Source organism: Cherax quadricarinatus, chromosome 23, assembly GCF_038502225.1.
Source record: "Cherax quadricarinatus isolate ZL_2023a chromosome 23, ASM3850222v1, whole genome shotgun sequence".
Classification (NCBI taxonomy): Eukaryota; Metazoa; Arthropoda; class Malacostraca; order Decapoda; family Parastacidae; genus Cherax; species Cherax quadricarinatus.
In genome coordinates, this window is record NC_091314.1 from 12,528,008 (window position 1) to 12,538,007 (window position 10,000).

Genomic DNA, 10,000 nt, shown 5'->3' on the forward strand with positions numbered 1-10,000 from the left:
CACACACACACACACACACACACACACACACACACACACACACACACACACACACACACACACACACACACACACACACACACACACTCTGTTACGAGTGTGATCTTACCCGATTTGTATTTGAGAAATATTCCAGTAGGACATTGCTCTATATTTTATTATATATATTAATAATAATGTTGTATTGTATTTTATTGTTTTGTTAGGCGTTATATCAAGAATATGAGTTTCATGTAGTGGGAAACCACTAGTTAGACAGCAGGTTACTAGTTTAGGTACTGGTCTGTCTCTCTCAGTCACGTGATCCAACCTGACGTCAGCTGACCGCTCACTGGTACAGTCAGTAGGTTCTCATCACTCGCTCTGAGTAGGTTCAAAGCACTCACTCTGAGTAGCTTCACACACACTCTGAGTAGGTCCTCAACCCAGAGCGCATAGCCCCTTTAGCGCTCAGTCACATAGTTGCTATTCTATAGAATTCAAAGTCTCTGGTATGAGACGATTAACTATTGGAGAGTTTGCTAGCTTAAGTAACTCCTAGAGATTGTTTCTCGAAAACACTAAATAGGTTGCCTTTCCATACAAGATTGTTAATATTGATAAATTATTTGTGGTGTGGCTATTTTATAATTTATATCAACTTAAACATAGAATTATGTTCTTTTATGTGAAGTGTCACTAGGAGTCACATAACAGCCCCGAAATTATGGGATTTATTACAACCCAGGAATCCAAAGGCCTGTTATCCTGGGTATAAAGGGAGAAAAATAAACAAAAACTTTTGGCATATTATCCTTCCCCAAGTAAGAACAGAATTTATTTTTATTTTTTTTTTTTATTATCACACCGGCCGATTCCCACCAAGGCAGGGTGGCCCGAAAAAGAAAAACTTTCACCATCATTCACTCCATCACTGTCTTGCCAGAAGGGTGCTTTACACTACAGTTTTTAAACTGCAACATTAACACCCCTCCTTCAGAGTGCAGGCACTGTACTTCCCATCTCCAGGACTCAAGTCCGGCCTGCCGGTTTCCCTGAATCCCTTCATAAATGTTACTTTGCTCACACTCCAACAGCACGTCAAGTATTAAAAACCATTTGTCTCCATTCACTCCTATCAAACACGCTCACGCATGCCTGCTGGAAGTCCAAGCCCCTCGCACACAAAACCTCCTTTACCCCCTCCCTCCAACCCTTCCTAGGCCGACCCCTACCCCGCCTTCCTTCCACTACAGACTGATACACTCTTGAAGTCATTCTGTTTCGCTCCAGTCTCTCTACATGTCCGAACCACCTCCACAACCCTTCCTCAGCCCTCTGGACAACAGTTTTGGTAATCCCGCACCTCCTCCTAACTTCCAAACTACGAATTCTCTGCATTATATTCACACCACACATTGCCCTCAGACATGACATCTCCACTGCCTCCAGCCTTCTCCTCGCTGCAACATTCATCACCCACGCTTCACACCCATATAAGAGCGTTGGTAAAACTATACTCTCATACATTCCCCTCTTTGCCTCCAAGGACAAAGTTCTTTGTTTCCACAGACTCCTAAGTGCACCACTCACTCTTTTTCCCTCATCAATTCTATGATTCACCTCATCTTTCATAGACCCATCCGCTGACACGTCCACTCCCAAATATCTGAATACGTTCACCTCCTCCATACTCTCTCCCTCCAATCTGATATTCAATCTTTCATCACCTAATCTTTTTGTTATCCTCATAACCTTACTCTTTCCTGTATTCACCTTTAATTTTCTTCTTTTGCACACCCTACCAAATTCATCCACCAATCTCTGCAACTTCTCTTCAGAATCTCCCAAGAGCACAGTGTCATCAGCAAAGAGCAGCTGTGACAACTCCCACTTTGTGTGTGATTCTTTATCTTTTAACTCCACGCCTCTTGCCAAGACCCTCGCATTTACTTCTCTTACAACCCCATCTATAAATATATTAAACAACCACGGTGACATCACACATCCTTGTCTAAGGCCTACTTTTACTGGGAAAAAATTTCCCTCTTTCCTACATACTCTAACTTGAGCCTCACTATCCTCGTAAAAACTCTTCACTGCTTTCAGTAACCTACCTCCTACACCATACACTTGCAACATCTGCCACATTGCCCCCCTATCCACCCTGTCATACGCCTTTTCCAAATCCATAAATGCCACAAAGACCTCTTTAGCCTTATCTAAATACTGTTCACTTATATGTTTCACTGTAAACACCTGGTCCACACACCCCCTACCTTTCCTAAAGCCTCCCTGTTCATCTGCTATCCTATTCTCCGTCTTACTCTTAATTCTTTCAATTATAACTCTACCATACACTTTACCAGGTACACTCAACAGACTTATCCCCCTATAATTTTTGCACTCTCTTTTATCCCCTTTGCCTTTATACAAAGGAACTATGCATGCTCTCTGCCAATCCCTAGGTACCTTACCCTCTTCCATACATTTATTAAATAATTGCACCAACCACTCCAAAACTATATCCCCACCTGCTTTTAACATTTCTATCTTTATCCCATCAATCCCGGCTGCCTTACCCCCTTTCATTTTACCTACTGCCTCACGAACTTCCCCCACACTCACAACTGGCTCTTCCTCACTCCTACAAGATGTTATTCCTCCTTGCCCTATACACGAAATCACAGCTTCCCTATCTTCATCAACATTTAACAATTCCTCAAAATATTCCTTCCATCTTCCCAATACCTCTAACTCTCCATTTAATAACTCTCCTCTCCTATTTTTAACTGACAAATCCATTTGTTCTCTAGGCTTTCTTAACTTGTTAATCTCACTCCAAAACTTTTTCTTATTTTCAACAAAATTTGTTGATAACATCTCACCCACTCTCTCATTTGCTCTCTTTTTACATTGCTTCACCACTCTCTTAACTTCTCTCTTTTTCTCCATATACTCTTCCCTCCTTGCATCACTTCTACTTTGTAAAAACTTCTCATATGCTAACTTTTTCTCCCTTACTACTCTCTTTACATCATCATTCCACCAATCGCTCCTCTTCCCTCCTGCACCCACTTTCCTGTAACCACAAACTTCTGCTGAACACTCTAACACTACATTTTTAAACCTACCCCATACCTCTTCGACCCCATTGCCTATGCTCTCATTAGCCCATCTATCCTCCAATAGCTGTTTATATCTTACCCAAACTGCCTCCTCTTTTAGTTTATAAACCTTCACCTCTCTCTTCCCTGATGCTTCTATTCTCCTTGTATCCCATCTACCTTTTACTCTCAGTGTAGCTACAACTAGAAAGTGATCTGATATATCTGTGGCCCCTCTATAAACATGTACATCCTGAAGTCTACTCAACAGTCTTTTATCTACCAATACATAATCCAACAAACTACTGTCATTTCGCCCTACATCATATCGTGTATACTTATTTATCCTCTTTTTCTTAAAATATGTATTACCTATAACTAAACCCCTTTCTATACAAAGTTCAATCAAAGGGCTCCCATTATCATTTACACCTGGCACCCCAAACTTACCTACCACACCCTCTCTAAAAGTTTCTCCTACTTTAGCATTCAAGTCCCCTACCACAATTACTCTCTCACTTGGTTCAAAGGCACCTATACATTCACTTAACATCTCCCAAAATCTCTCTCTCTCCTCTGCATTCCTCTCTTCTCCAGGTGCATACACGCTTATTATGACCCACTTCTCGCATCCAACCTTTACTTTAATCCACATAATTCTTGAATTTACACATTCATATTCTCTTTTCTCCTTCCATAACTGATCATTTAACATTACTGCTACCCCTTCCTTTGCTCTAACTCTCTCAGATACTCCAGATTTAATCCCATTTATTTCCCCCCACTGAAACTCTCCTACCCCCTTCAGCTTTGTTTCGCTTAGGGCCAGGACATCCAACTTCTTTTCATTCATAACATCAGCAATCATCTGTTTCTTGTCATCCGCACTACATCCACGCACATTTAAGCAACCCAGTTTTATAAAGTTTTTCTTCTTCTCTTTTTTAGTAATTGTATACAGGAGAAGGGGTTACTAGCCCATTGCTCCCGGCATTTTAGTCGCCTCATACGACACGCATGGCTTACGGAGGAAAGATTCTTTTCCACTTCCCCATGGACAATAGAAGAAATAAAAAAGAACAAGAGCTATTTAGAAAAAGGAGAAAAACCTAGATGTATGTATATATATATATGCATGTGCGTGTCTGTGAAGTGTGACCAAAGTGTAAGTAGGAGTAGCAAGATATCCCTGTTATCTTAGCGTGTTTATGAGACAGAAAAAGAAACCAGCAATCCTACCATCATGCAAAACAGTTACAGGTTTTTGTTTCACAGTCATCTGGCAGGACGGTAGTACTTCCCTGGGTGGTTGCTGTCTACCAACCTACTACCTACAGAACAGAATTATGTACACTATATACACTATGTCCAACAATAGGTATTAGTGCACTCCACGGTAAGCAAGGCAGAATAGAAGCCACTAGAGATCAGATCGTGCTTCAACCAGCTCTAGAATGGGAATGACAAGGGCAGACAGGAGAGTGGTACCCACAACACCTCTGCGATTGCTAAAACCATCTTCTCATTGGCTGGAACCTGGGTACTGATCGAACTATGGGGCCCCATCGTTAACCCTTAGCACCTGGTTCGCTGGTTGGGGGAGACAGCCTTTCAGTGAGGGTGTGTACATGCACCGAATGAAGGGTACATACTCTTTGCATGCCACAGGATTTTATTTTTAACCTGATTACTAGATACGAAAAGGGACTTAATATACGTATTAAATAAAGATCTGAAAGAAGCGTCAAAGTCATTATTTCCCTTTTGTTACGACATAAGGCCAGTAGTTGTAACACACACACATGCAGGAGGCAGGAACCATACATAGCTTTAAGACGAGGTATGATAAAGCTCATTGAACAAGGAGAGTGGACCTAGTAGCGATCAGTGAAGAGGGGGGACAGGAGCTGAGATTCGACCCCTGCAACCACAAATAGGTGAGTACACACACACATTCACCCGTCCGGAAACACTTTAGTTTCGGTGTGATAAAGTAGGAGAGGCAGCTCAATACACAGCTTCAGGAGTTGGTATGACAGAGTTCATAAAAAGGCCACAAGCTAATTATGGGTGATGACTGAAGGTTAAGAGGAGTCAGGAGCCGAGAGTAAACCCCCTCTAACACAATTAGGTGAGCACACACGAAAGTAAAACACCAGAATAGAGAGAGAGAGAGAGAGAGAGAGAGACAGACAGACAGACAGACAGAGAGAGAGAATAACGGGAAGAGGTGAGACGTGAGGAACAGGCAGATAACTAATAGGAATACTTGTGAAGATAGTAATCACAGGGGAATGTTTTCTGTGTGTGTGAGAAAGAAAGAGAGAGATAGACTAACTTTTATTCGTAGTCCTTCTCTCTCTCTCTCTCTCTCTCTCTCTCTCTCTCTCTCTCTCTCTCTCTCTCTCTTTTACACAGGGTTTGGCAAGGTTAGGTTAAGGATCCCTAGCTTTATTGACAAGTTATTTACAAGTTATGGATTCCTAACTTTATTTACAAGCTAAGAGCTGTTATCTACATCAGCTCATTTGAAAGCATTTTTATTGTTATGAGACATACAAGTAGGGAACAGGATGAAGTTGGAGCCATCTGTGGGCCAGCATTTTCATTTGATCAACTGACGTTATCTCGTTGACATCATTATGCTGTACGAATGTGTTCCATACTCGAGTCATCCTGGGTATGTATGATCTCAGATGGAGTGATGTTCTGGAGAAGGGTACAGCCAGAGTGAAGTTGCTGCTTTCTGCCCGTCTTGTGGCATAAAAGCTTGCTTCTCGCTATCCTCGAAGTGGATCCAAGTGTGGTACTTCGTTGGCCTTGTACATAACAGTAAGTCCACCCACATCCCTCCTGTGTTGATTTCTCTCTCTCTCTCTCTCTCTCTCTCTCTCTCTCTCTCTCTCTCTCTCTCTCTCTCTCTCTTTCTCTGACACTTTCCACACTGCATAATATTCTCATTCCCGCATATCGCTTTTTATTGCCATTTCTTCCATTCCTCTCCCCCACTCTTGCAATCACCGCAATTAATCTGTTCCTCTATCCCTCTTTATCCCTCTCTTGTATCTCTCTTATCTATATCTCCCCCTCTTCTCACAACCATCTCTTCCTATTTGCCTCCTCCTCATATTTTCTCTTTTTTTCTTGTCATCCTCTTCATCTCCTTCTTCTTCATCTTCATCATCACCTTCTTCTTCTTCTTCTTCTTCTTCTTCTTCTTCTTCTTCTTCTTCTTCTTCTTCTTCTTCTTCTTCTTCTTCTTCTTCTTCTTCATTATCTTCTTCATCTTCATCGTCACTTCTTTTTCTTCATCTTCATCATCACCTTCTTCTTCTTCTTCTTCTTCTTCTTCTTCTTCATTATCTTCTTCATCTTCATCGTCACTTTCTTCTTCTTTTTCTTCATCTTCATCATCACCTTCTTCTTCTTCAACTTCTTCTTATTTCGATGTATTTGCTACATCGTCGTCTTCGGAACAACTCTCACTCCTTCATTTGATCTGCAAAAGATGTTCCCCTCCCCCTCCCCCCCCTCCCTCTCCTCCTCCCCCTCCTCCTCCTCCACCTCTTCCCCTCTCACCCCCCAACAACACCCCCTCCCCCCTCCACACCATCCCCTCTTTCCTTGCACTTAAGCTCGATGTTTAAACTTTCAATTGTGGGTTTAGCAGCTTTTCAAAGGTCGAACTCGAAGGTAAACATAAACAAAAAAAAAGGCAGGAGCTACTAGGGGTTCTCTGAGGCTGGGAGACACTGGAAAGACATAGTGTAGTAGTAGCCTTTCTCTCTCTCTCTCTCTCTCTCTCTCTCTCTCTCTCTCTCTCTCTCTCTCTCTCTCTCTCTCTCTCTCCTCGTCATTACAAGGAAAGTCTTCAGGAGGGGAATAAGAGTGACGGGCAGTAAAATGCGTCCTTACCAATTATTCACCTAATGTATTGGTCGGCTGGCGCTGATGCCTATCTCTTACACACATACACACACACACACACACACACACACACACACACACACACGGAAACAGACTTCGTAATGCAACAATGATGCTGAAAATGCGGTTACAAAACTGTTTTGTAGGAGCTCGACGAGCTCAGAAATCTCTGTGTATCTCCGCTGCAAATTGTCACCTTCGTAGTTACCTTTCTTTCTTTCTTTCTCTCTCATTCTCTCTCTCTCTCTCTCTCTCTCTCCCCGCTAACCTCCTGATTCCTTCTTCTTTCTCGACGTCTTCCATTTTCAATAGTGAGTACGAGCCCACACGCCATCACACAGTCATCACTTGTACCTTTGGAACTCCTTTAAATCTAAGTGTGTGTGTTTGTGTGTGTGTGTGTGTGTGTGTGTGTGAGTGTGTGTGTGTGTGAGTGTGTGTGTGTGTGCGTGTGTGTATGTGTGTGTGTGTGTCTTATTATTATTATTATTATTATTATTATTATTATTATTATTATACTTTATTGCATTTATCAACTTATGCCTCACTCTGCACTATTCCAGTCGCAGGTATTGAGGTACAGCATGTTGGGGTTGTGTAATACATAGATTCCTTACTCGGATCTTGTAACGACAAAATTTCCTCTAATTATTAATATAATAATAATAATAATTATTATTATTATTATTATTATTATTATTATTATTATTATTATTATTATTATTATTACTGTTATTATAAGGTGTGCAGCAGAAGTAAGGTGACACCAGCTACGTTTAAGTACGTGTGACTCAAGATTGTCATGTATAAACGCCGTCATTAAGATTTCTTATCCTGAGTAAGGATGATGTTACATTGAACCTGACACCTGTTACCTTAATGTAACGTTTATCCTGAGACATATACTAGGCTGTTCCTGAGACATATACCAGACTGTTCCTGAGACATATACAAGACTGTTCCTGAGACATATACAAGACTGTTCCTGAGACATATACAAGACTGTTCCTGAGACATATACTAGGCTGTTCCTGAGACATATACCAGACTGTTCCTGAGACATATACAAGACTGTTCCTGAGACATATACAAGACTGTTCCTGAGACATATACTAGGCTGCTCCTGAGACATATACAAGACTGTTCCTGAGACATATACAAGACTGTTCCTGAGACATATACCAGACTGTTCCTGAGACATATACAAGACTTCCTGAGACATATACAAGACTGTTCCTGAGACATATACTAGGCTGTTCCTGAGACATATACCAGACTGTTCCTGAGACATATACAAGACTGTTCCTGAGACATATACAAGACTGTTCCTGAGACATATACAAGACTGTTCCTGAGACATATACAATGCTGTTCCTGAGACATATACAATGCTGTTCCTGAGACATATACAAGACTGTTCCTGAGACATATACAATGCTGTTCCTGAGACATATACAAGACTGTTCCTGAGACATATACAAGACTGTTCCTGAGACATATACAAGACTGTTCCTGAGACATATACAAGACTGTTCCTGAGACATATTCAAGACTGTTCCTGAGACATATACAAGACTGTTCCTGAGACATATACAAGACTGTTCCTGAGACATACACAAGACTTCCTGAGACATATATAAGACTGTTCCTGAGACATATACCAGACTGTTCTTGAGACATATACAAGACTGTTCCTGAGACATATACAAGACTGTTCCTGAGACATATACAAGACTGTTCCTGAGACATATTCAAGACTGTTCCTGAGACATATACAAGACTGTTCCTGAGACATATACAAGACTGTTCCTGAGACATAAACAAGACTTCCTGAGACATATATAAGACTGTTCCTGAGACATATACCAGACTGTTCCTGAGACATATACAAGACTGTTCCTGAGACATATACAAGACTGTTCCTGAGACATATACAAGACTGTTCCTGAGACATATTCAAGACTGTTCCTGAGACATATACAAGACTGCTCCTGAGACATATACAAGACTGTTCCTGAGACATATACAAGACTGTTCCTGAGACATATACAAGACTGTTCCTGAGACATATACAAGACTGTTCCTGAGACATATTCAAGACTGTTCCTGAGACATATACAAGACTGTTCCTGAGACATATACAAGACTTCCTGAGACATATACAAGACTGTTCCTGAGACATATACAAGACTGTTCCTGAGATATATACAAGACTGCTCCTGAGACATGTAAGACTGTTCCTGAAACATATACAAGACTGTTCCTGAGACATATACAAGACTGTTCCTGAGACATATACAAGACTGTTCCTGAGACATATACAAGACTGCTCCTGAGACATATACCAGACTGTTCCTGAGACATATACAAGACTGTTCCTGAGACATATACAAGACTGTCCCTGAGACATATACAAGACTGCCCCTGAGACATATACAAGACTGTTCCTGAGACATATACAAGACTTCCTGAGACATATATAAGAGTGGTCCTGAGACATATACCAGACTGTTCCTGAGACATATACAAGACTGTTCCTGAGACATATACAAGACTGTTCCTGAGACATATACAAGACTGTTCCTGAGACATATACAAGACTGCTCCTGAGACATATACAAGAGTGCTCCTGTGACATATACAAGACTGTTCCTGAGACATATACAAGACTGTTCCTGAGACATATACAAGACTGTTCCTGAGACATATACAAGACTATTCCTGAGACATATACAAGACTGTTGCTGAGACATATACAAGACTGTTCCTGAGACATATACAAGACTGTTGCTGAGACATATACAAGACTGTTCCTGAGACATATACAAGACTGTTCCTGAGACATATACAAGACTGTTCCTGAGACATATACAAGACTGTTCCTGAGACATATGCAAGACTGTTCCTGAGACATATACAAGGCTGTTCCTGAGACATATACAAGACTGTTAATGAGACATGTACAAGACTGTTCCTGAGACATATAC